The following is a 26512-nucleotide window of genomic DNA, read 5'->3' on the forward strand; positions in this document are numbered from 1 at the left end:
CTGTTTTAGAGTCAGACTTAGTTCCTCACAGCAGGTTATCTATTTAGTCACACCATCCTATTGACTGTGGCATTATTCCAGGTAGCTGGAACTATCCATATTGCCCATGTTTGTTTGCAGATTCAAGCAAAGCCCATGGAAAGGCGTCATTCTGCAATGTCAGTCTATTTCACAAGTGACTGTGCATGTGGCCTCTGATCATATTGTGATATCTCTTAGTAATACATCCACATCTGGTGGTAGTAACTGGAAGAGACTAGAGGCAGCAAAGTCAGAAAACAATAGATAACAAGTGCTTATGTATTATGTACTGTCTGATATTAAGAAGTAGGAGCAGGAAGACAGAGTGACACAACAGTTAGCAGGGGCCTAAACCATTACTCTCTTATTTGCTGATAGAGATGACTTGTTTCTCACCTACACAAAGCAAAATTACAGATGAATCTGTCATAGGTAGAACTTTTGCCATTTTTAAGATGCAGGTCAGAGCAGTTACACCTGTTGACACACAGTTCAGTGGTATCAATAGTCTCAGTGTGCAGTGTGGTCCTTGTTTTGTTGTACAGTTGTGGCAGAGTGTCACAGCTACCCAGAACACTGAGAAGTACAGAAGATCAGCAGCCAGGGTCAGGGCTTCTGGTGTGTAGAGACACTGTAAAGAATTTAAAAGGTTAGCTACCAAATGGAAAGCACAGAAACACATGGTGCACCAAGCCACTCTGCACAAACAGAAGTGTATGTGTCGTGCAGAGTAAAGGCAAAAAATGTTGAGCTCTTCTTCAAACCAACTTGTTATGTTACTGTGGTGCACAAAACAATGGCGGAGAGACAGACGTTCAGCAGTGAGGCAAAAATAATAAAGCTCATATTTAAAAGCCAAACCAATGTAAAATGCATAAATGCAACAATGGGATCTAGTGATAAATTTTAAAAGCTGAGTTACAGGAAAGAACAAGGCAGTTCATCCTTTCCCCTCAGTTAGCAAGAATGAGGGAATGGGACCTGCTTGTATGGCAGGGCACTGCTTGATCTGTAGTATCTGGATGTTCACCATATGTAAAATACTATTCCAATACTCCACTAGTGCAGCTAGTACTGGGTGACAATGCAATACTAGCCACAGAGAGGGACAAAGTCTTACATCTGTAGTCTGTTACTATCCTCTTTTCTGATCTCCTTCCAAACCAGTGCCAGGGTATGCTGGCTGTGCTCCTACAGACTTGGCAACAGAAAACAGAGACCACACCCTTGCCATGAGTGTTATTGTACCTCTCTGGCAGCACTTTAGCATCAGCCCAGATGTGTAAGGATCAAAAGGATTAGTAAATTTTTAAATTTGAAAACCACAGGGTTTGGAAAAGTGCTTCTGATATTCTAACACCTTTAAAGCTGAGATCTAATATTTGACTATATAGTAGGTTAAGGATAAATTTTGTTCCTACTAGCAAAGGAATTTCACCACATTTTTCACAGGCATGTTATTTTTACTGACTTAAAATGATTTATGACCGAGTAAAACTTGTTATGAGTAGAATGTTATGCAGGAAGGAGTAGAGAAGTACAGATTGTTAAAAAATAATTCAGAAGAAAGTATATTAGCAAGTTCAGATGGGGTCAGATGTTCATTGTCAGTGCTCTAACAGCTTACAGAATACTTATGTTTACACATTTAGGAGAATGACATTCTTTAGTATCAATGGGAAATTGAAACTCACTTCTACAGAGCTGTAAGAGAATTTTACTTTTGAGCAGGGTAATTTTGGGGGTAATTTCCACATTTGAAGAAAAAGGAAAGAACACGGACAGGTCTCATTTTGAAATGAATCTAAAGGTTTAAAGTTTACTAAAAAAACAATTTTACTGAACATGCATAGTCCAAATCTTACTCCGTTCCACACAAAATCCTCTAGAAAGTCCCTTGATGAGATTTTGTTTGGGATTAGGAATTATCTCTCCTTGGAGCAGGAGAATGCTGTAAATCTTCCACATCATTCATCTATGATTCTGTGCTGGAAAATGCTTTGATGCTTTTTAAAACGAAATGGCATCTACGGAGTTTTCAGACGCACCCAAACTCCAAAAGTTGATACCAATTACCTGACTATCATCTAAAGTAAATGTAACTATAAATCAAACTGCAGTCTTACATACTTGCATGATCAGATCTTGGAATTCTGAGGTTTTGAGTCAGAAAAAATCATCCTCCCATCTTCCACTATGTAATTAAACAGTGCTGCTAGAATGAAACCTGTACGCTTATATGTTTATGTAGCACTAAGTGTAATATTTCAACAGTATTAAATTGCATACCCTACTGTATCAAAAACAATCTTAGAGCTCAGGAACACCAGTGTACTGGGGATGTGATACCTAATATGAATCTATTTTTGGTAATAGATAGTTGATATAAAGCATAACTACTGAAGAGTGGTTTGAAGCACCTTAAAAAGGAAATATATTTTGAAGTGGAAACTGTTGGCTAACTTGCATTTTCCAAGGCTGATACCTTTAAAGAGGTATTTTATTATAATACAATATTTCAAATTCTAAGTTTTTAAGAAGGGATGCATAACAATGTCAACTGTTGCAGTTGATAGTGTAGCCTTAGACTGCACAACAGATTTATAAGAGCGGAATTCTTTGTCCTCTTGCTGGAGTGCTGGTTTGAACATTAACACATCTGTAATAGAGTTAGGTTGCTTTTTTATCAGCTGCTGATGGTGACACTCTTAAGAAAGGGCCGAATTCATACCTACAAATAAATTTGTCAACAAAATATGAGCATGCGAGACAACAGTTCAGTCACATTTCACCTTCATTTCTTCTCTTTTGTGTGAGGGAGTAACTTTCAATGTCAGCTCTTTCAGCTGAGTGTCAGCCTTTTAAAAATTTGCTGCAGCATGTCAGCCCCCTTGGAATTACCATATGTTAGCTGTTTACCGTGTGGGCTGAAAGCATGCGCATTGAGCTGCTCCCCTTTGCCCTACCTGTGTTGCTCCTGGTGACAGCCAGGTGATTATTTTAGCTGATAATTCAGCCACCATCAGGAATGCCCCAGGTGTATTTGCTGTGGCTTTGCAGAGTCTGGGAAGGTCAGTCAGCCACGGAGCCTGGCAGCAGGAAGAATGAGGCTGGGTGGTGGATGTGCTTGGCAGGCTGGCTAGTCAGCAGGAAGACTTACAGGCCTAATCCCTTCCTTCCTTGTCTGAATATTTAGACAACCAGGAGACAATTACACTCTAGGTTGTGAGATCTCTGTGGGAATTTGCTCTTCAGAAGTCCTGGCCACGGAAACAGAAGAATCTGTTTATCCTAATTTCTGCCTGAGTTTTTGACTAATGCTACTTCTATAGGATGTTTTCACCCAGCAGATATTTGAAATACTGTAATAACCCTGATGTTCCCTGTCCTCACTGTCAAAAAGAAGAATGACAAAGGGCTTTACTCATGGCAAACCTTGTGTTAATAATGGTAATGTGCCAGTGTGTATCTAGTTTTGGACTGTATCCTGTGGCTGGTTCCTGACTGTGAACCGGAGCTTTTGCTGGCATTTTCCTGTGTCTGACATTCAATTTGGACCTGTACTGCAGAGGGAAACAGTAGTAAGCTAGTAACAGAGTGCCAGATAGTAAGAGGATGACAAGTCTTTTCCAGTCTTGTGTGAATGCTATTGAATGAGCAGTCAGTGTGCTAGGGGCCAGTGAGCCAACAAATATGTTCAGCGTTCCCAGAAAATAGTCTTCAGAATAGTAGGAGGTGTGATTATGAAGGGGAAGCATTTGAAAGCTATAGATAGTGGAGTTAGGCAGGAGAAGTGAGCTGGCAGGAAGGCATTTTGAAGCAAAATGGGGATCTGTGTATGCCTTTCCCACAGCAGCTCTGCCCATCCAGCCTGTACATCCTGCTAGCGTGGAGCTGATGGGGGCAGGAGACTGCCAGCACGTTTCCCTGTGGGAAAAGAGGAATGAAGGTTATAGGGAAGTGTCAAGGGGACACTGGCATGGACACAAAGAAGTCTGAGCAAGGGGCATCTCTGCCGGGACTACAGCTGTAGAAGTGACCAGGACTGACTGTGTGTTTCAGCTGCTTTCACCAATTCTCTGCATATGGTGCAAGTGAGTTCTCTAAAGCTGAATTGTCTGACAATCTCTCCTTTAATACTTAGCGGTATTATTTACCAATTTTGAAAATGGTTCAGTAGGGGATAACTAGTGTTCTGAGATCATGATGGGTCTAGTCAGCTTTCCAGAGTACAGCAATTACAGTGTGAATAGAGGTGAACGTGATGGACAGGCCGGATGGTTGCTCTCTCTAACCTGAGCATGAGTTTTCTCATGTTTGTGTGCACACTTCTTCTCTGTGATTAGCCTCAATGGAAATGCCATCACCAGGGTCCTGCTGGCAGCAGCAACTTAACAGGCAAAATGGAGGGGGTTAGGTGTTCTTCTGTCTTTTTCATTTTTCATTAAATAGGGCAAAATACACAATTATTGGAGTGTGATTTGCATGGAAATTTATATGCATGTATAATAGATTTGAATGTTAATGTGGGAAATTACTTTCTTTCAACTCAGTGGCCTGTACATTTGATTTTTAGAATTATTTGCTTCTTTGTAACTTTCTGTAAGTTTCTGTTGCAAAACAGTGCATCTAAATTCCTTGAGAAATACTCGAGCACTTGTGGCCAAGTAGATAAGGGTGTTGTTACCTTCTGTTGGGAAATATTTTTTATTAAAATCCAATGGCAACTTTTCAATAAATTCCTCTTTTTTTCCTCTGTCAATGTATTATTACAAGATAACAATGAATGCTGTCGTTAAGAAATTCCACACATTTAATAGTTATAATTTAAAACTTTTATTCTATATGCAAATGTCTGTGTGTGTCTGTATGTGTAAAAGCAAGTTTTCATTGGATTTTGAATGCAGCTAAGTCTAGGAATGAACTAGCAAATATCCATTGTTTAAACTTAACAATGATTGCATTTGATATTTTCAAAAGTAATTTTTATAGCAGTTTTCATTATATGGCTGTTGTGTTCTGGGTACAATAGGGCAGCTTACTTGCAGCTGAATTAAAATATGTGGTTTAATAGCACTTTGACTTGCCTAGGCAATAAACTATCTCCCACAAATGTAGGTGCTATCAAGGTAAAACATGTTAAGTTAATTCTGTAACAAATCCCTGTGTTGCTGATGGAAAATATTTCAGAAGAATTACTCCCTGCTATGCGTGGAGGCTTCATGAATTACAGGATAATGGAGATAACACTCTCTAAGGGGTCTGCTGAAATATACCCTTTCCTGAAGCACTGTCTGAATTCTTGGAAGCATTTGTGGATCAGAAACTGGTTATGGCCTAACTACACTTTCATTTGCTCTGCTTTAACAAAAGGTGTAATTTTAAACTGACTTTAGGAATTTAGTGAAAAATCCTGTGTGGATACACTTAATTCAGTTAAACCTAGCTAATACAAATTTAATATGCATGTCTAATTTATAGATACAAGCTAAGCTAACAGAGTAAGTTTTTAACTGTTTACATAAATCAGTTTTTAAACAGACAAGGAAAAACTTTCATATAGTACAAGATTGAGAAGATTGGGATTGTTTACCTTGGAGAGAAAATGAATCAGAAGTGAGACGATAAAAGGTTACAGACAACGAAGGTGTGGGCTTTATAGAGCAAGAAATGCTATTTCTACCATCAGGGAAGAACAATGAGCATTTGGTGAAGGTTAAAAGTGACAAAGTCAAAAGTAAGTCAGAAGAAATGCTCTGCCATACTGGGAACTCATTGCTGATGGAAGTTAAAGTCACTGGATAACTCTGAGGGCAAGAGTTTAACAAGGTAGGGTTAGGGACATGATTTAAGGGTAAATTTGGCAGTGTTAACTGTTGGACTCCATGATCTTAGATGTCTTTCCCAACCTAAATGATTCTATGATTCTATCCAATTGCAATGATAGGGATTAAAAGAATAAAAAGAATGGTGAAAAAGGTAAATGCCTGTTTGTTTGAAGTAGCTCTGTTATTGATGAGGTAATTTTTCCCCCATATTTAACTGCTTGCAATCTCTTGTTTGAAGTATTGTGTCTGGCTAGATCTCCAGCAGTTTCTTGTTACCAGAATTGTAACCATTTTCTTCCAAAATCTCATCATGTCTGCTCATTCCCTAAAAACCACAGCAAACTCTTTAGTGGTCTCATTAGGAATTTGAATCACTGCATTTTGGTATTTCTAAAGAGCAAATGCCACAAATTAGTCTGTAAAGGTGACTGTCTCTCCCATACAGGTGGATAATAGCAAATGTCTGGTCACCAGAATATGACATCGAACAGGTTTGGAAAAATTGTGTTGCATAATGCTTGGTTCTTGGGAATGGCAGTGCATCATAGGACAAGGTGGTTTGTTTATGGTTGTAGCTCCTAATCAAATGAACTGGGATGACAGAACTTTCCAAAGGACTCCTGGCTAATATCACAGTCTAGTGGAAGGGCCTTGGAGAAGCCACAGAGAAGCAATGCAGACACAGCAGGAAAATTAAGATGATCTGTTCTCACTTGCTGCCACACCGTGTTGACTCTAGTCTCTTACACATCCTGCCACCTCTTGAACACACTTCTTAGAGCCTAAAGGGGACTGTATTTTGATGAGCAAATAGAAGAGCCTAGAACCAGGCTTTTGAGTTGGATTTGTGGAGACCATGGGAAAGACTGCAGTGCAGAGTTAGACAGCATTTCTGGATTGGTCCCTGTTCAGTCTGGTGAGCTGTATGCTACATGGATAAGAGATCTGGAGTGTGACATCTTTTTCACATGGATTCCAGTCTTTTTGTTGCTTACTGCTCTGCATCAGATACTGAGAGTGTTTCTTCTGCCTCTTGGCTCTCCTTAATCAGCAGCTGCTGCTTTTTATCTTTGGAGGCGGCCTAATCAACTCCCCTGGTAGTTAGCAAGGTTGTTCTGGGACCCAGATGCTACCTGAGACTTCTGCGTCTCTGGTGCAGACTGAACATCTTGGCAGCCCAAGAATGAGTGTGCTGTGCTATTTCTTTTGTCTCATGTGCTCAGCTAACCCTGCCAGGTTTTTGATCCACACACGAGTTCTCTCACTTTTTGCTATTTATGATAGAATGAGGTCACAAGTTAGGTCTGAGGCCATTTAATCATTCATTTTGTCTCTATCACTTACCCTCATATCCCGCCATCCTTAGTCATGCCTACAATATCAGCAGACTAATTGTACTATGGTGGAAAGACCTGACATGCAAATCTGCCATTGCTCATTATTGTGGCCTGCTTTGTGTGCCAAGTTTTCTGTCTCTCAAACTATGTACTCCACAGAGTCACAGCTTGGTGACAATGACCCAGTTATACTCAAAGTCTGAGAAGTTCCCTCTATTTTTCTCCCCTCCCTCCCCCCCTTTTTTTTTTTTCAGTTTCATTTGTATTTTTGTTTGTTATTATTCTATTTTTCTTCATTAGTGTAAGTGAGGGCTAAGCACTGGACAACTACTTTTGCCTCCTTCTCTCCATTTCTTTTAGTTCCTCTTTGTAGATCTCTGAGAACGCAGCTTCAAGAGATCCAGCAGACTGGATGGAGAGTTGATGGGTCAGTGGGGGAGGTGAGCTGGTTAAAAGAATTTTTCCAAAATATTTCCTTAGAAGAATTTCAGATTTGATCTTATTTCAGTAACTCAGAGACAGGTTCTCACAGCCATGTATAGATTCATGGCAAACTGAACAGGAGGCTGTTACGTGAAGATATTCCTTGCAGGAAAGTCTGATACCTTTGCCCTTTGGCACTTGGTGTGGAGCCAAGACTTTCAGAACTGTGTTAGTCCCAGCAGTAAATGGTGCTTACCTCTTAGGTCCTCATGAAAAAGCCTAGAGATTTCAAAAGGTCAGATAGCTCTGGAGAGGCATTAGAACCAAAGGTGTGAAAGCTCTTGTTTCACAGTTCATGGCAGTGTGGCTGCCAGGAGGGTGCTCAGTCCTCCTGGAGCCCTGGCCCTAGGAGGTATGACAGATGCTTGGAGTAAATTATGTGTTCCTCAGGCTCATGGCTACTGCTGACATCAGTACCAATTTCCCTCAGGCTCAGAAAAGTGGTGGGGATCAACTCCCTCCCAGAGCAGAAGCCTGCAGACTGTCCCAGCCATATGGTAGTGGCAGCTTTAAAATTTTTACTGCGTTTGCTAAAATACTGCTTCAGTCTAAAGGAAGATGAAAGCAAATAGAAAGTAATTCCTGGTGAACATGAACTGCTGTCTTCTGGCTGGCTCCAAAGGGGAGCATGAGAACAGCTTGCCAGCTGCACTGGGGAGCAACTTCTTCCATTAAAGGGATACAGCAATGCATTTCTCTTCCCAGCTGGCATTCGCTGCAGCTCGTGTTTATGGCACTTCCCAGTGGAAACAGAGCTCTCCGGAGGACTCCTGGCTAATAACACAATCTAATGGAAGTGCCCCTGTGGTGAGTGATGCTGAGGATGGAAGTATGAGCCTTACAGTTTGCACTGAAAAGTCAGACCCTGTAAGTAAAAGCTGTAATGATTCATTTCCTTAGTGGATGGACTGTAGAGAGGCATGTGTAACATACAGTTACAGCTAAGACTACAGTAAAACCAATATAAAACAAAACCGTGCCAGTAAAAGGAACACTAAAAAAAGTGTCAGTGTAGAAATAAAGCAAAGGTGATACATGGCTCATTCTACAACCAGGAAGTGTTTGTCAGTCCTTCTCGCAGGAATATCAGGTTGTAATTCTGAGATAAGTAACATTAATATTAAAGCAGAGTTTTGTGCCTGTATACAAATACAGGGTTTAGGAGCGTGGTAGTTTTAGAAAAGCTCTTTTCTGATGCTTACCTATGGCTCTTTTTGAAATATTGTTTGCACACTAAAATGTACTGCAAGTAGAAGTCTTTGTCTTGTATTTAGATCTAGTGTTACAATGACTGTAAAATAACCCATTTAGAATAATATGCAATCGAACTCCATTAATATTGTGTTGTAGCCTAAAATTTCTGCTGTAGTGAAGTTATTTTTATGTAAATAGAGAAGTTTGGATTGTAAAATAAACAATTTCCATTCTGTATTCAGCAACTGAACTATATTTCTTTTTGACACTTTTGTAAAATGCGTTGCACAGGATTAGTAAAAAAATCACTCACTGGAGCTTTTATATTTAATTTCACATGGCTGTGATAACTGAAAGAGGCACTACTATGTTGGAAATACAATATTTTCTTTGTTTGGAAAGAGGGATGTTACCTATGATTTGCTTACTTGTGGTTATTGGTTGTTACTGGGAATGCCAACATTTTGGAGCTGAAATTAATAAAGTTAAGATACATTAAGCAGAAAAAAATTATGAAAGAGAAAAATGTATGTTCCTTTGAAAATCCTGTTGTAGGTCATAGTATAGCTATGTGTCATAGCTACTGAAATGTAAAGTAGGTGACTGGAAAATGCCTAGGTTTTCTGACTTCCTAAGATATTAATAATCATACTTCTGGTGCAAACACTGCATGTCATGGCCTCACCAACTCAGCCTGCTGCTGGCTGATGTTATACTGGTACCATCAAATTTGAGGCCATACCAAATGTGGTTAGGTGCTGTCACAATAAATTTAACCCTCATCTATTAGGGAAACAGTCCAGGTGAAAGGTCACTTTCAACATCAAAGTGGCCATTTAATGCTTTAATTTCCTCTAATTGGAAATGATAATCAATGAGAATAATTTATAAAACTTGTTCGGAGTAGTGATTCTCTACTTAAAATGGCATCTAAGGCACCATAATTGCAATCAGGTTGATGCCGTATGATCATAATGGGATTCAGAACTTAATGATGTGTATGGTTAACCTGTTTGCATGTTTATGGTTAACCTGTACTTGGCAAATAGACCTAAACAGGTTTTTTCTTTGATAGGAACTTCATTGCATTTGACCTTTTGTCATCCAAGGATTTGCATAAAGTATTCCCTTCTCTGGAATTAGGTGCTTGAGTGAAACATTTCATGGGCCTGCTTAACTATTCATCTGTGCTACAATAGCAATTAATGTCTGTGTAAGTAAACCTTCTGTTTTAAAGGTCATTAATTTTCTATACATGATACAGCTTAGAGATCCTGCTACTAAAATAATTGGGAACTAGAGGTACTGATTTATGAGGGAGGATTAAAAATAATAAAAATCAAAAGATTAGATAAGTGATGACTAGGAGAGGTTGTGATATAAGTCTTCCTCTTGGTGGTTTTGTTTGTATTCTATGTTTGGCTGAAGGCTTTTAGTTTTTGTTTTAAGGGTGTCAGAATAGATGTTCCAGTCACCCTTTCTGGTCTTAAAGTCCATACATCCCACTTTTTAAAACCTGAGGAGAAATATGGTCTTTCTTTTTGTGGAGAAATATTTTACCCTGAAGACAAACCAACAGGGCCAGTTGTGCTGCAAGAATTGAGGATGTAAAGAACTTTTGAGTTGTGATGCAGCTCCAGCTTGACAGCTCTGCCACTACTTTTTTTTTCCGGGTCAGAGTGGACTCTGTGCCAAGCAGTGTTCGTTCCACTGCTTTGCAGTGGTGTCACATCACTGTATTAACAGATCACTCTTTGCTCTGATGGAAGATATTCTTAGTCCTGGCTCTGCTTTACATCAGTTCCAACTCACCTGTATGGGAGTTACTTTGGTTTTACAACTGTAACAGGGGTAGGCTGCATTTCATTAACTTTATGAGGATTATGCTAAGGTGAATAAAGGTTTGTGTGGCAGAAGCTTTTCTCACTGATGAGGCTGATTCAGTAGTAATTCCTCATATGGATCTGTTTTGGACTTGGCTGCTTCTGTTGGCAGCACAATCAGTTCTGTAGCATCTGGAAAATGGCCGTGCATCATACATTACCATTATAAGAATACCTATTGCAGTATATTATTTATCTGTAGCAGTGCCCACTCTTTATTGGGGCTTTCCCAAATGTAAGAATATATTTACTCTGAAGTAATCACAACCTAAATAATCACTAACTTACCAAAATTTAGAAATTAACTGTTATTGCCAACTAGATCCGTAGAGAATATTTGATGGCATGGCTGAGAGTGCATCAATTAAGAATTGCTGATGAGAATCCAACACAGTAAGTAACAAATTAATGGAAGGGAAATCAGTGGAGCTTCTTGCAATATTTCAGTGTTACAAAGCTCCATTTCTAAATTAGGAGAGTGTGCATTACCAGACTTTCAACTGATCAAAAAATGAATGTTGCACATTAAACACTATAGGACAGTGTCATCTTTGTGAGGAAATAACATGAAGAACTGTGCAGGAGAAAGCAGTGCTTTCTTAGGCAATTAAAAAATAGGTATCTGTTTGAACCTGTGCAGAAGCTGAAGTGTGAGGATAGCAGAGGGAAACTGGTCAAAAGCAAAGGAGAATAAATGGAGCTGGGCCTTAATGCAAATGGGTGAGGACTTCAACGCCTGGCTTCTACGCCACAGGAGTTAATAATTTTGCATCACATTTTCCTAAAATCTTATCAGCGCTCTGAAGCATGATAAACAAATTCACAAAGAAAATGGAGCTGAAGAATTCTTTTAAACAATATGCTGCAGTACACAGATTCACTCTTTTTTTTTACCAAGGAGACTTAAAAGTATCACATGAAGCATATCTCCTGTTGTATTTGTTTTAGATTTCTGTCAGATATTTCTGTCAATGAATGTAAGTTCTCTTCCTCTTAAGACTTCTGTTGACTGGCAGAAACCATCTGGTTAGATATTTTTATGCCTGTTTAATTGATAATCAAGATTGAATCCTGTTGAGAAAATCTGACTTGCCTGTTAGTAAACTCTATTTCCCCATTAAACTCTGAAGTCTAGAGTACAGAGAGAAATGCATTCCTAACCTGTAATAAAACTGACAACCTTTACCTTCTGTTGGTATCTGTAAGTACATCCTCTTTAATCATGGTCTAATTGAGGCTTTGGTATTAGAAGGGAAGAGGAGACTTTAAGAGCCTGAAGGGACAGTTTATCTTAAAATGCCAAGAAAAATTCCAGGGCTTCCTAGCACACAGAGCAAAATGAGTTATGTTCACCTGTCAGGAAGGGAAATTCAGTGGATATGGTAGACTTTGCAGTTCAAGTCATGAAACAGGATCCCAGTGATGAGTATGGCTTAGGACTGATGAATGATTTATGAATGACTTTTGCTTTTTAGCTTCTGGAGGAATCTTCTTTTCAAGAGTTTTCTTATGCTCTGCCCACTACTTTTCTGTAAAGGGAAATTTGCAAGTATGACAAAATACTTTGATTATTAGAACTGAAGGTTTAGGGGAAAAAAACAACCCTAAATACTGTAAAAGTAGGAATTTAATCATGAGAGTTAGGAGGAATGTGCCTAAGGCTTTTCTTCCCCCCGTATCTGCTCATCTCTAAAGGGTGTGTACAGTGGAAAACTTACTGCTTTCTCGTATATGCCTTGTGTTCTTGTCGTCTTCCCAGCCTGCTCCAGGTCTAACTGATGATACCAGTAGTGCTTTTTGCTGGATAAATACCACTGTCCAAATCTTGTTCATAGTATGTTGGGCAGTAATTAAGTTCAGAATGAAAAGTAGGGGCAGGAGAAGTTGTACATTGGGAGGTGTCAGGGATTTGAACACAGCAGTGGCTGGTCACAAATGTCTATTGCTGTTGTGGTAGTAAAGCAGTAACCTTTAATTTGCAGGCTCCCAGGTTCTTGTTGATAGCTTTTGCAGGTGGCCATTGTCTTCTTTATACCACAGAAGGTAACTAAACCATGTAAAAGGCCACAAAGTTTTCAGAAAGCATGCATCTTGACTGGAAGAGTTGTAGGAATCTTAAAGAAGGGGAAAGATAGGTGGTGCATGGCTGAATGGCTGAATAAACTTGGCCCAGGAAACTGACAAGTAATTAAAAGAAGGATCTGTGATCTAGTCTATGGTTAGTGCAGCTGTCCTGGAGATGCATCTGTATACAGAAATGTGAATGAGTCCTTGCAACTGTAAGCAAATCCAAATAATTCCCTGGGTTATTTTGAGACAAGTGATTCCTTGTACCTGCATGTTAGTTACATGGCATATTTCCATCTCCCTGACTGGGAGCTGCAATAAGTAATCACACATCTTCTGGTTGTTCTGCTGCAATCACCAAGGTTTAGATTGCAGCTAAGCATTATCCTTGCAAGGCTTAATGTTGAAGGACAGGTATTTCCAACAGCTGCAGCACATTCTTGTTTGAAATGGATTGTGTTGGTGTGTGTAAGAATTTTATTTATGGCTGCTGCCTGAAGTGTTGCAACTTCTGCTCTGTCTTCACAAACATGGCATTTGTGTTTGTTTCAGGGCTGAGGGATGTATTTGTAAGTATGAGAATGACTTCAGTTGGCTTCAGTGGTATGGAAGTTTTTGTAAGAGTTTTTCTAAGATTTGAATTTAGAGTAGTAGTTCTGTGCCAAATGGGTGATTCTGCACCCGGAGTGACTCTGTAGTTCAGACTAGATGGAAAACAGGGTTTTAGTGCAGAATAAAAAAGCCCAGGTGAGAATTAATGTGGAATATCTATAATTTGCTCCTTTTGCAACTAGAAAACCCTAGACAAATTTACTCTTTTGCCATCAGGCAAACAGGGACTCTCTTTCCTCAGATTCCTCCTTATATTACAAACTCTTTGTAAATATTTTCTTTGGCTTTAAATGCAAAATTTAATAGACTTAGTAATTTTTTTTTTTTTTAATACGAATGGACACTTTCTTGTTGCTTAAATGGAACAAGTCATGATGCTGTCTTGTATAGGGAATTTGCTTGCTTTGTATAGGGAATTTGGTATGAGACATTTTCCTCATTGTGGTTTAATTCTTTCTTTAGTATTGGAATTTATTTTATTTTATTTTATTTTGAATTCAGTGAGCATGGAGCAGAATATGCTTTCTTGAAACCCTGCTAGACTTGATGAGTAGTTTTTCTAGTTAATCCTCAAAGCCCTAGTGGCACTTTTCCCCCTGTCTTCATGATTTCGGTCCCAGTTTGGCCCACTGCATAACAAAAACAAACTCGAAGGATGTTGTAAATTATATTGGCATGTATGCTCCCTTGAGAGATAATGTGCTGCTTCATCCAAGTCCCAGGGTACCCTGACACCCATGTGCCAGGGAACTCCTCATCTGCCTAATTGGGATTAGATGCTGTATGAAGCAATTGCTGGTTTTTTCCCTTTTAAATACATTTTCTGAATACTAAATATCCCTTCCTACACCCACATAGCTTACCTCTTTCATGTTGTTTTATAATAAGTATTCGTTATTAGCATAATAACTGCTCAAAGTGACATCTTACATTGTATTGTCAAAGATCCATGTATTAATATTTCCATAGTTCTGATGCTATGATACACTGTAGTACTGTAATTTTACCACAGATTATTATTTTTATGTCAAAGATCTGCCTATTCCATTTGCATACCATACAGTGACACCAAAGCTATTGATAGTGGGCTGTTGTGAAGGTTCTGTAAAGCAATGTGTCAAAAAAAGTATGTAAAAGTGTAGCAGATCTCAGAGTGCTTTGATTGCTTCTTGAATTGCTTGAAAAAGGAGAATGAGGAAATTCATTCATGCAACATTCCCCTGTTGTGTTTGGATTTGTTTATTTTAAAATTATTTAGGCCTGTCTTATATCCTTTCTTCTAAGCAATGTGAATTGGCTAAGGCCAGCATGCCACTCTTGACTCTATTTTATTACTTATCAAAAAGCCTTTGTGCAAAGATTAACTGTGTTTGCTCTCTATTTGCTATTATTGCCCCCCCACTGTTCAGTAAGTACCCCAAGCAGTTTTTGATAAGATGACAGAAAGGTTGTCTGGTTTCATTGTTTCTCCTCTAAGAATCTCTTGTATCCTCTGGCGAAATGTTATCTTGTACTTTGTTACTGAAATAGTCCTCAGTGATTCAAAACAGGTATTCTTTTGTCTCCTGCCCTAACAATGCATGTATGGGAGAGCGTTTGTTCTTTTTCACCGGCTCTGCTGCTGCTAACAAAAGCCACGCTGGATCAGAAGAGCAGCTGTCTTTACACCCAGTATCAGTGGATCGCCGCCCTCCTCCTGCATGATGATAAGCGGAGGGGGGGGGCTGCAAATGAGCAAAATCATTTTGACTCTTTCCTTGCTCTGTAGGGTACAGACTTCCTTTTCTCTCTGCTGCAAGGCATGTTTCAGTGAGTGGTTAGAGACAGAAACAGTGTGGTACTCAAGCATCTGTGTGCTGTTGTGAGTTGTCCTTCCTGAGCTGCCCCAGTTCTCAGGCAGGGTCTATAAAATAATGTAAAAAATACTCACTTGAGGTGAGGATTTCTTTTGACAATACCGTGCTTATAAGGTGGGTAGAACTGCTAAATTCATACTCTCTGTTTATACATAAAATTTTGAATCTAAGGGACATTCTTCATCAAGCGACTTTCTTTTGCCATTGACAGCATCTTGAAAATTACCTGACTATGTTTCAATATATAATGAAAATGTATCAGTGGATAATGCTGTTTTAGCCCTCTGCCTCTTTTGGGGTATCAGGAAAGGGCATTTGGGAGAAGAGTTTCCTCTGTGTTTTTTTTTTTTTTTTCTTCTTTTTCTGGGAAACTTGTAGGAAAGCATTTTACAGATATAATTTGTGGTTAATTGATGATCTCATCCTGAAGTAACCCCACTTCATCTTGAGTTTTTCTAAAAAGTCTCAGAAGATGGGAAGGTAGGAGAAGAAAGAAGGAAACAATGGTTTGGACCTCCACACTGGCTATCCCAGAGACTTGGTCTGGGTTGTGTTTGGCATTGACCCAGGTCTTCACATCATGCAAAACCATCTCTCACCCTACTTTGGGAATATTCTCTAAAGAGCTATATGCTCTCCTGGGATGTTCTGTTATCCTAAAACTCTTCTGTCATGAAAACAATAATGCTAATAGTCATAAAGTCAGAAAGACAGAGTGACTAGGATGGGTTCTCGTTTTGGCTCCCATGATTGTTCTGTATAAAGTGATGCAAGCCCAGTTAGAAATGCTGAAGAAAAATCTGCCTCAGAATAGCTTTCAACCTAATGACTGTGTCTGTCTCAGAAATTAAAGCACTGGGTTGATGTTACTTCCCTACCTAAGAGCTTAAAATAAGGACTCTGTTGTAAGTACTAACACCCCATAAACATGTGATTGCCACTGTAGAAATAACTTGTGAAGAGCGTATTTCAAGGTCTTTTAATGTTTGAGTGGGTGTCGGTTGTTTCACTGAGCCACAGTTATTTGCCAAATACTACTTGAATTTCTCATGAGCAATATTAAGATCACAGTGAGTACAAAAGACACACGGTAAAACAAATGTCACCATCCTCTAAGCAGACTTTGACCAGCCCTGATTGCAGTCTTTGCTAAAAGAGAAAAAAAGTAGAAATGGTATTTTGGTGCACTGCAGCACCTATACAAGAGTTTGTGTTTCCATCCTCTGATCCACCAGGGACGGCAGGTTCTTATTTTAAGGAGTAAACAATTCAAAGAAATTAAACTCTAAATAAAAGACAGGAACCAGTACATTCTGTAGTTATTGGAATGTATTTAGAGCTTACAGCTTTAGATATTTGGGTATGATTTCCATCTGTATGGTTTTATTAATTTCAAAGGGTCAATGAAAAAGGTCTGTACTTATTTCCATTTGACTAATGAGACTGTTGTGATATTTAGCTGTGCAACAATACACTGCAAGATAGGAAGAGACTGTGTTCATGAAGATCTGGAGGGACCTTCCAGACAGGCAGTTCCTCTAATATGCCTGTTGGTCCTTTCATTTCTCTGATGAGAACATAATGTGCATTTATGATGAAAATTACATCTTCTGTACATCTTCAGTAACTCTAGCAAACTGCCCTGTTGAGAGTGGCTTGTTCCACAGAATTAAAATGCAAATGAGACCATTTATTTCTAATAGAATAGGTGCTGTGCACCATAATTCTCACAATACCTGGCTGAACTCTTATACAGACACAACTCTTAAATGATTTCTGCAGAAAGTTTGCTGGAACCTCATGGAGGAGGACCATGCATGGCAGTGTTCCTGCCCTGGCTTACTCATTGGTGATCACTAACTCACCTACCAAAGAAACAAACACCTTCATATTTTATTTTCCTGTTCAATAATAAATTCAAAGGGTTAGGCTGTACTAGTGGTAGGTAAGCTTGGACTGTGATACTGATGCTGGTTGTATTTATTAAGATGACATTATGATGTCAGTTTATGCTTTGCCTTTAACATTCAAAGTGGTTGGAAACAGTGGGTTACTCTGTTCTGTTGATGTAAATCTGAGTGGCTTTGGGGAAAACTGCTTCCCTCTTTCTTACCTGTTTGGGTAACCAATTTATTTGTTTGGGATTCTGGACTTGGAATTGATTTTGTTTATGTGCTTTAAGCTCCTGTGAGGCAGTGACAAACATTGCTGATGTCTCAGAAACTCTGTAGGTCTGATTATCTGAAGTAATTCTATTATGTGATCTCTCACTTTCCAAATCTTAAATGTTGTTGTCTATTTTAAGACAGTCTCTAACAGCAGCTCTGAAAGGATGCCGAATTGTCCCCAAACTGAAGCTCTGTAAGAATTTGAGGAAGGGGGAAAATCCTAGTTTTCTTTTCCACTAAATGTTTCTATGTCCATCTTTATTATACTAGCTAAAATGAGAAGGAGGTAAAAAGGCTCTGCAAACTCTTTCCAGATAGCTTTGTGAAACACTATTTGGTGTGCTGCTTAAGACTGTACCAGAACAAGCTAAAAAGCTGTGGAGATCAGCCAGTCCCAGGTTTACTGAAAAATACAGTGTAATGAGAATTTTTGCTTTAATAATAAATAAGGCTCTTCTCCTTGAGCCACAGACTAATCAAGTGGCGTTTCCAATAGTACTGCTCCTTTGGGCTTTGGATGAGTAGGAGCTTCAGTTAATGTTGAAAGGGTGTGCTGCATCCTCAGATACTTGGCTGCTGTGAAGTACAGAAGTGGCGTGTATGGCTTTTGGTAGTGTTAATCACCTGTGCTTGGAGGCCATTTGCGCATGGATTAATGAAGCAAGAGCCAGGGCAGATTGGATCATGAAAATACTCAGATCTCATTATCCATTTATTAATTCATGCTTTTATAGACTATTACAAGACTTGATTACATATGGACAGCTAGGATTAGAACCTGAGCTTGCTGGGGGACTGCATTTGGGGGTGTGGGGGAGAGGAAGAGTATGGAGTAATGGAGCTAAGTTTTCTTCTTGAGACTGTTGCTTAGAAAAAATGAGTATTGTTGAAAGCTACCTCTGGTGAATTACTGTTGTCTTCCCTGCTCCTGCCCCCTTGGAAGCATCAGAGTTGTCAAAGCCAGTTCCCAGCTGGCTCTTGGGTGTGACTCTGGAACAATGTTAGAGAGCTTTTTGCTAATATTTAACACACATTTTTTTCAATAGCTTATTATAGGTAACATTTAATATTTTAATGGAACAAATTTGATTTTAAGAAAAAATGCTATGACAAGCTGTAAAACCATATATTTTCAACTGTTCTTTCATAATTTTTCCTATCTCTTTAGTTCCTAATGATTCTTATGCAAAACTTGAAGGAAAATAACCCCAGCTAAGTTAATTCACTGTCTTATTCCTTGTAGTTTAGATACATGAGGGGTAGCTTTTTGCCTCCTTCCCTCCCTTCACCCCTCCACCCCAGTATTTTACTCACAATCTACTCAGAGTGATTGTGTCTGTGCCCTGCTAGAGTTTAGGCTGAAGGAAACCTGAGCAGGATGGCAACAACACTTCTGCAAATGCCTGCTCACAGCTGAACATGCTCTTTGCTCTTTGGGAAGGACTAAGATAAAATGGGAAAGCACTGGCTTCTGTCTAGTAAGTTCCCATGCTGCTCCCTGTGAAGCTGAGAGGAGTAAGCCCGGCACAGTCTAATGCTGTTTGCTTGGGAACATAGCTGTAATGGTTTTCAACAGTTTCAGATGCTGTCTCATGGCAGCAGACAGCTCTTTTCCATCCAGAATACAAGCCCCTTTTTCTTCCTGTCTGCTTCTATATAGTCAGCACATCTACCATATGTGTCCCACCTTGCAGGTGTTTTTAATTTTGCACAATTCTTTTACTTGACCTGCTCTATATTCTGAACCTTTTCCCTCCTCTGGTAAATACTAGTTATATTGAATTTGGAGTAAACCCCTTGTCTCAACACTATCTGTATCTCAGGCTGAAAACCTGAGCTTGCTGCTTTTAAAATAGAGCCTCTAACATGGCTTGCTTAAGGTGAAGATGATTTTCTAGCTTGTTGTTTACATTTTTTCCCCCTTTTCTTTTTTTTTTTTTTTTTTTTTTATTTGTTTGTTTGTTTTCTCAGTTTCTCGAGGTGTTGGTGAACTTGAGTAACTTGTAGCTGCAGAAAACATGCTGCATTACAATATGGATAATTTTCAGCATTAAACTTCACTGGCTGGCTAATAGATATGAAAGGGGTGGAAATCTTTGGAGTGATCTGGGTAATCTCAGCAGACAGCAGCACAGAATCACTTCCAGCAGTCCTTTGCCAGAGCAGTGCTGTGTGTTTTAGAGGCAGGATATCTGCAGCCCTACAAATCCTCACAGCGCTGGGCACTGCTGAGTAGCCTGGCCATCATCACGTAAGCCATTCCCCCAGTCCCTCAGCCCCAAGCAAGCCAGAAGGTGAGGGTGGATCTTGGTGGTGGCTGCTCAATGTGTCCTTTGCAGAAAGGAAGAGGAAACAGGAAGGCCTGGGACTGAAAGAGGTAATCCCAGCATGAGGGTCACAGCTGACAGTTTAGACAAGGATCTCGATGTTGACCTGGACTTCTGTAATGATCCGTTAGAGCTGTGTGAGCCTGTTTTATGCCCATACTGCTGTAAAATAGAAGGATAAAAGGCACACACCAGAAATTCTCCGTCTTTCCACTGGCAGCATTCTGCCTGTTTTATGGAGGTACATGGCTGCAAAGCAGTGGAAAAATTGACTTTACTACACATCATTACAAATGTCTCCTGTCTCTGCCCAGGTCATAGAAGGGGGGAGAAGGAGATGACTTTAAATTTGTCCCTCAGAAAGCCTAAAAAATCAATGTTTTTTTCTGTTTATATTTACCTCAAGAAAACTTCTCACACTCTTCTTGGTTATTTTAAAAACCTTTTTGATTTTCAGTACCAATCAGTAGAGAACTTGCAGCTATTTTAAATAATTGTTTTATTGTAGTTCCTATGTGGGAACTGAAAGTCATGTTTCAAGATGATTTCTATCTGAACCTCTGCCTAGCATAAATGTGGGTTCATTTGTTAAAATAGGGTTCAGTATATTGAAGAACTCAATTTGTACTCCTTTGCATATCTCTTAATTAATATTTAGCCAAAATTTTCATATTTTGTTACTTGCTATGTAGAGATGTCAGGCAGTGCGTTTCAAGAAGGCAATAATAACTGGATTTGTGTGTTTAAAACCTGATGTCTTGGTGGCTTCTATGTAGTGATTTGGTAGTATTGAATTTTATATTAGAGACTTCAGTGGTTCTGAAGTTCTATTTCAAAGGTGGGAATCTGCAAGTAGTATCTTCTAGTCCTGTCTTCAGTGAAATTTTGCATGCTGAAGGCACTCAGATGTTGCTGGGGTTGAGCTAGGATTGTTGGGCCCTCCTGAGAAGTGGGCTGCTTCTCCTTATATGAAAAAAGACATGGTAGAAGAAAAGGTGTGTATTATGATGACTTCAGGAAAAAAATATATAATACCTAAAACAACCTCACTGCCATTTATATTCCTGAAACCCTAGGCACGAACTAGCAGCAGGATGCAGGCACTCCTTGGATCTCCTCCTGCAGAGGGTTAGGTGTTGGCTGTCTGAACCCCTCTCCCCCGGCTTTCCAGTAATGCTCCTGGACATCAGTTTCATGTGTGTCAGAAACAATCCAAGGGAAACAGTTTGTCCTTGTGGCAGAAAGCATTCTTGAGAGGCTCTTCACCGCATAGGCCCTCACACTTATGTTTTGACAGTATCTCTTCTCACACTGTCATGTTCTCAAAGTCTTTCTTGCTTGAAGGCTCTTATGTAAGGAGCATGGAACTGAAATAAATGCTGAGGGCCAAACAGGTCCTGACTTGATCAGCACAGAAACACATTGTCTTGCTTGTCTGAGAATGGCCTTTTTTGCTTCCCTGGCTAAATATATGACATGTCTTCCTCCAATGAGGATACAAGGCTGGGTATGTCCACACCTTTTGTAAGCATACTGTCTGACAGTGCTGGCTGGCAGCAAGAAAAGGCCCTTGGCTTATCATCTTTGATGGTGAAGTGTCCTGGATACAGAGAAGCTGAAAGAGGGATTATTTTACAAAGGTACTACTCTGATCCTCTTGGGCCTCGGTGACTGCCCACTGGACTTTCCTTGGGGATGTGGTGAAATGCCATAGTGTAACCCACATGCTTCTGCTTGGAAATCTGAACTTCTAGGCATGAATAACTTACTGGAATTAATCTTCAACTGTTGCCATCCAGTATACAAATATTAATGTGGCTGATCAGAGTGAGGCTGTGCAACCATGGTGGTCTTTCAAAATAGTGTATCACACAAGTGACATTTCCTAACATGAGTCAATATTTATTTTTCTGTAAAAAAGCATTCTAAAATTTTTCTTCAAATTGCCAGGCTAAATGGCTTGTGCTGGCCCAACCCCTGCACAGAAAACAGTGCATCTGTGCTGAACAGCAAATACCAAGAATGAGCATTTGAAAGAGGAAGGAGTAGTAATGGAGATGCAAGAAGATCCCCTGGAGGTGATGAAACTTCTGAGATGCTGCAAGTTTAGCTGTCCTTTCCTTTGTCAACCATGCAACACATGTGGCACTGGGAAAGAAACAGCACCAGGATCTGAATGAGGTGATCCTTCCAGGGAACAAATGACCTGGTAGTCCTCAGAGTGGCAGGTGAGACAGGCCATATGCCAGATTTATTGCATGCTTTGAACTGGAAAGTTTTGTGTAAGTTCATGAACTGTGGCAGAGATCAATATTTTTTCAGCCTTTTTAGTGAAAGGCAAGTGTCACCGCAAGTTAAATAATCTTGGATCTGTTTATTTTTTTGGGTTGCCATAGAGGAAGCTTGTGCTGTAGGAGATTATGTCTTCTCTTCCAGCTCACCTCCTGGGTTGCATAGGGAGCTGGGGAAAATATTTTTCTCTCATGGGGCTCTGTTTTTCCCATCTGTAGTGATGCTTAGAGATTTTATTTAGCAAAGTTTCTCTGAGTAACTAACAGAAAGTGGCATGCAAAATTGAAATCACCACGTTTTAAATAAATTCATTAAAAAATCCCAGAACAATACTGTCTTTGCTTGTTCATGAAGCTGCTAAGATCAGATTTTACCGTAGTGCAAAAGTTATCCTCTTGTACGTTATCAGGACTGAAACGTTCTTTGAAGAGAAGGAGGCTGTACTCTTCAATATGGCCATAACTATTTCTCAAGCATGGAAAAAATCCCTTTTCTCATCTCCTCCACAGTATAAGGTCTTTATGCAACAAGTTGCATATTTCAAAACACAATTTCCTGACTCTCATTAAGCTTCAAGAGACAGAGGTATGTAGATAAGTACAGGCTGAGGCACCACAAGAATGGATTCAGCTGTAGGTAAGAGAATCAAGCCTTTTAAAATAAAACTACATGAACAGAAGAGGGAATATGAGAGGCACAGTGGAAGAAGTTGCTCCCTGCCAACTCACTTTTTGCAAATCCCAGATTAATGTTAGGGTGTGAAATGCGCACCTCTGTGAGTTGTTGAGAGAGATCTTTCTGTCCACCACATCAAGCAGGGCCACAAGTCTAATAACTGGTGGTCACCAAGCATCTTTCCCACCAGCTGGCATGAAGCAACACCGATCCCCTTCATGATTCACTTCATAGGTATTTGACAGAAATCTCAATTTTTGGCTCAGCTACAAAAATTACTCTGATCAAGGGTCTCCCTCTGGTCTGACTCTGCTTGGACTTTGGTATTTTCTGCCATTGGGTTTGTTCCCACTGAACCTCAAGCCTGGACTCCTTTCCAAAGGTTCTTCAGACAATTGGTACCCTTGGACATAGTCTCAGCATTTCTTCTGCATCCAAAATCATGAGAGCTGAGACTCACACCCACATTGCCACACCTAATTGTCATGTTTTTTTAGCCAGATTTCAGTGCCAGACTTGTGAATGATCTCAGTTTCCACGACTTTCAGATCACATTTCTCATCTATTGTAATTTCGGCCTCTCCAGGCCAGTCATTAAGAGTTTAGGGAAAGAAATTTCTCTACCTACATACTTTTTCCCCCTTCTATTTCTCCCTAAATGTTGCAAGCCTGACACTTTTGCCCCTGCTGTGTTTGGTTCTGAAAACTCTCTCTTCCATGTTCGCTGGAGCAAATGGGGTGTCGGCTGGGAAGACACTGGTGGAGGAAGAGGGTATCCATGCTTTTATACAGAATGGCATTCAGCACACTGGAATTGCAGTTTCAGGGAAAGTCCTGCTCAGACCCAGCCGGGAGCAAACCTGCTGGCTTGGGAGCCTTGAGGGAATGGCTGAAATTGCCTAAGCAGCTTATCGGCTAAAGCAGCTAAAAATTGAATATATCCTTATTGACTGTTTTTTAACTGGTGTTTTTGTTTTCCATTCTGTTTTCGGACTTACTCCTTGTTCAGATTCAGGCAGGTTTTTGTTTAGACACATTCCAGACACAAACAGTAAATTTTTGATGTGTCATACTTATTGTCAGACCCAAAGCAGGGCCACAGTGGCGAATCTTTACCGGAAAAGAGCTTTCCTCATCCACACATTTCCCTGTAACCTCTTTCTCAAAATTGCCTACAATATTATGTCTGGAAACCTTTTCCTCCCCCTCCCAAATCAGGCTGCAGCACATATTTAATACATTTACAACCCCAGTTTCCCACTCAAGGGGGTCAAACTTTTGCAGATTTATTGGTGATTGAAAATGAAATCTTATGTGGGGAAGTACCAAGTAACCTTGGTAACAAGCTGTACCCCACAGCACTCCAAGCTGACACCCCCCACCTCCCTCTTGTGCCTTTTCTTGCTGCTTTATTTAGCTCAAGGTTTCTTATGATTGAGCCAGTTCCTGTTCTCAGCTGAAGTCAGTGACAAACTTCTTGCTGGCTTTGGGGCTGTAGTGTTCATTGCTTGATAAAATGGGAACACACTTAAGAGATCAGTCTGAGGGTCACAGAGCCCAGCTGGCTGAGGCCACCGCAGGATATTGTGCTGCTGAAAAATACAGAGCAGAGTCGGGTGTGCTGCTCTGTTTTGTTTTAACTTCATAAGCATCAGTTCATTTTAAATAGTCTGCTTTTTTTGCCTTTTTTCTTTTTTTTTTTTGAACACTGAAAAGAGTGCCATTGCTGGAGGTGTTGTAAGCAGGAAGAAGATAAGTTGTTTGATGCTGCACATGACACAAAGCTTGGGGTAATGAAGGAATGGGTATGTTTCAGGTCAGCATGGGTTCAGGCAATGAGGTCTAAATAGCTACTGGAATGGCTCAATTTATCATTGTGTGAGAGAGAAGATTTTGGTTGCTAGACCCATTTATCTATGATCTATGTGCCTTCTGAAGTCACAGGGCTTTATTTACCATAACAGAAGTTTAGACATAAACTTAAATATATTTTTTAAACATAGTGGGAATTTGGTAGCATACTATGATAACTTTATCTTAAAGTGTGAAGGTGTGGAAACACTGGAAACCAAGGTAAAGTATCTGAGACTAAAGCAATGCTTTAGTAATGTGTAAATCTTTTCTGTGGTAATTTCCTTGTGGCATTGAAGTGATATAGAACCATATGGCATTCTTTCCATGAGACAAGACTTTTTTGAAGCTAATGTGAGTTATCCTGCATTTGCCATAAGCCAGAGAAGAACATACATGCAACTGGTTAATATGAATCAACAGAAGTGCAACAACTATTTGTAAGTCTAAGCCCTTACTAAAGTCACATGCCATGTCACTGGCTACTGGCCAAGGGCTGAAATGGAGAGTTTTGATGAATACAGTCAAAGACTATAATTAATTGAATATACAAAAATGTGGTGAGTTGGTACTTCAAGATACAGACTAGGTGAGCCTTTTGGCATACTTAATTATTGATAATTTACCTCTGCAAAGAAAAAGGGGGAAAGTATATTTATAGAGCTAGACTCTAGGCTTCTTTTTTTGATGATGGTTTGTGCCATGTAATGTCATCATAAGGTAAAATTGAAGCACTTTCAATATCATATTGATTAGCAGAGGAATGAAAGATAGGGTTGGTGGGGGCTGTTATTGATTAACATAGCAGAGTAAAGAAGGGTTTAACATACAGAATAGTTAACAGAAGAAAATATGCTTATATAAACAGTGATGAAAGAGGTGCAGGGCAGGGCAGAAGGCAGGAGTTAGAGTTGCATTGATGCAGAGATAGCTGATGATGAGGAAATGCTGGAGGAGAATGCCATTGACATTCCTGAGTGGTTCTTAGGTTTGGTCTTGTTTTTAAAATGTGCTTTCAAAATAAGCTTTTAGCTTATTTAGGATTATTTTATTGCTGTCATTTGTATGCACTATTCAGCTGCAGCTTTCCATATGTGCTAGAACAGTGAGCTGGGACTGGGGCTGGCACATGGGAGATTCCTGCAGCATTCAGAAGGAGAGGAGACAAGAGGATTGAATGACTACTATGGCTGAGAAGAACGAAAATGTATCAGTACCTTTGGGAAGTATTTCAGATGGGGGGAAAAATTTTTCCCTATGGATCGGTATCTGCCTGGCTTGAGGCTAGAAGAGGGGACAGGGCATGCTGATATAGAACTGCAGGTGTTTCTTTGAGAAATTTCTGGAAAGTTTAGGTGGTATGCCAGGTTTATTCAGAAAAAAAAGACATGAGTAATGTGGGAGGAGCCCTGCAACACAAAAATTTTTTCCTAAAGTCATAATTTTGATTACTGAGAGCCTGTCCTGAAATCCTATTAGGAATAATATTTCGTATTGGATAAGGAAATGTGTCAAAGTTTTTTGGGGGGAGAAAAGATATTCTTACACTACTGTAAAGGTAGATCAGTAAAAATACACGACATAGCAGAATTTCTAAGTTAAATCAATAACTCTACACACTAAAGTAGTGCTTTGTAAGCTAAAACTGCTCCACACATCATACTAATCCATTGAGAGTGTTGAGAGTTTAGGAGATTGGTTATACCGTCTGCAATATCAGTAAAATACAGTATTAGGTTACATATGCCTGCTAGGGCAGGCGTCAGTAAATAAGTATACGATATTAAAAATTTGATACTTCTAAGTCATTCTTTGATAGCAGAATGTGTGTATCGGCATGTTGCATTTACCTTTCTGGTATATGAGACGAGTGAAAAAGCAGTCCTTTGGTAGAGTTAACGGGCAGCTTTAAGCATTT

General features: G+C 39.7%; 1 protein-coding gene and 1 long non-coding RNA gene across 6 annotated transcripts in view; both read left to right on the top strand.

Moving 5' to 3' along the window:
• RBMS3 (RNA binding motif single stranded interacting protein 3) overlaps nt 1–26512 on the top strand; it is a 709899-nt gene that overhangs the window by 11167 nt on the left and 672220 nt on the right. The gene's annotated exons all lie outside the window — the stretch shown is intronic.
• LOC131575310 (uncharacterized) overlaps nt 1–26512 on the top strand; it is a 42912-nt gene that overhangs the window by 10034 nt on the left and 6366 nt on the right. Inside the window, exons 2-4 of one of the 2 annotated variants that reach the window (XR_009276758.1) lie at nt 7560–7626; nt 8375–8536; nt 9939–10076. The exons of the other annotated variant lie outside the window; for it this stretch is intronic. This is a non-coding gene — a long non-coding RNA (uncharacterized LOC131575310). The remainder of the gene's footprint in view (nt 1–7559; nt 7627–8374; nt 8537–9938; nt 10077–26512) is intronic. 2 annotated transcript variants of the gene reach the window in all.

Source organism: Poecile atricapillus, chromosome 2, assembly GCF_030490865.1.
Source record: "Poecile atricapillus isolate bPoeAtr1 chromosome 2, bPoeAtr1.hap1, whole genome shotgun sequence".
Taxonomy (NCBI): Eukaryota; Metazoa; Chordata; class Aves; order Passeriformes; family Paridae; genus Poecile; species Poecile atricapillus.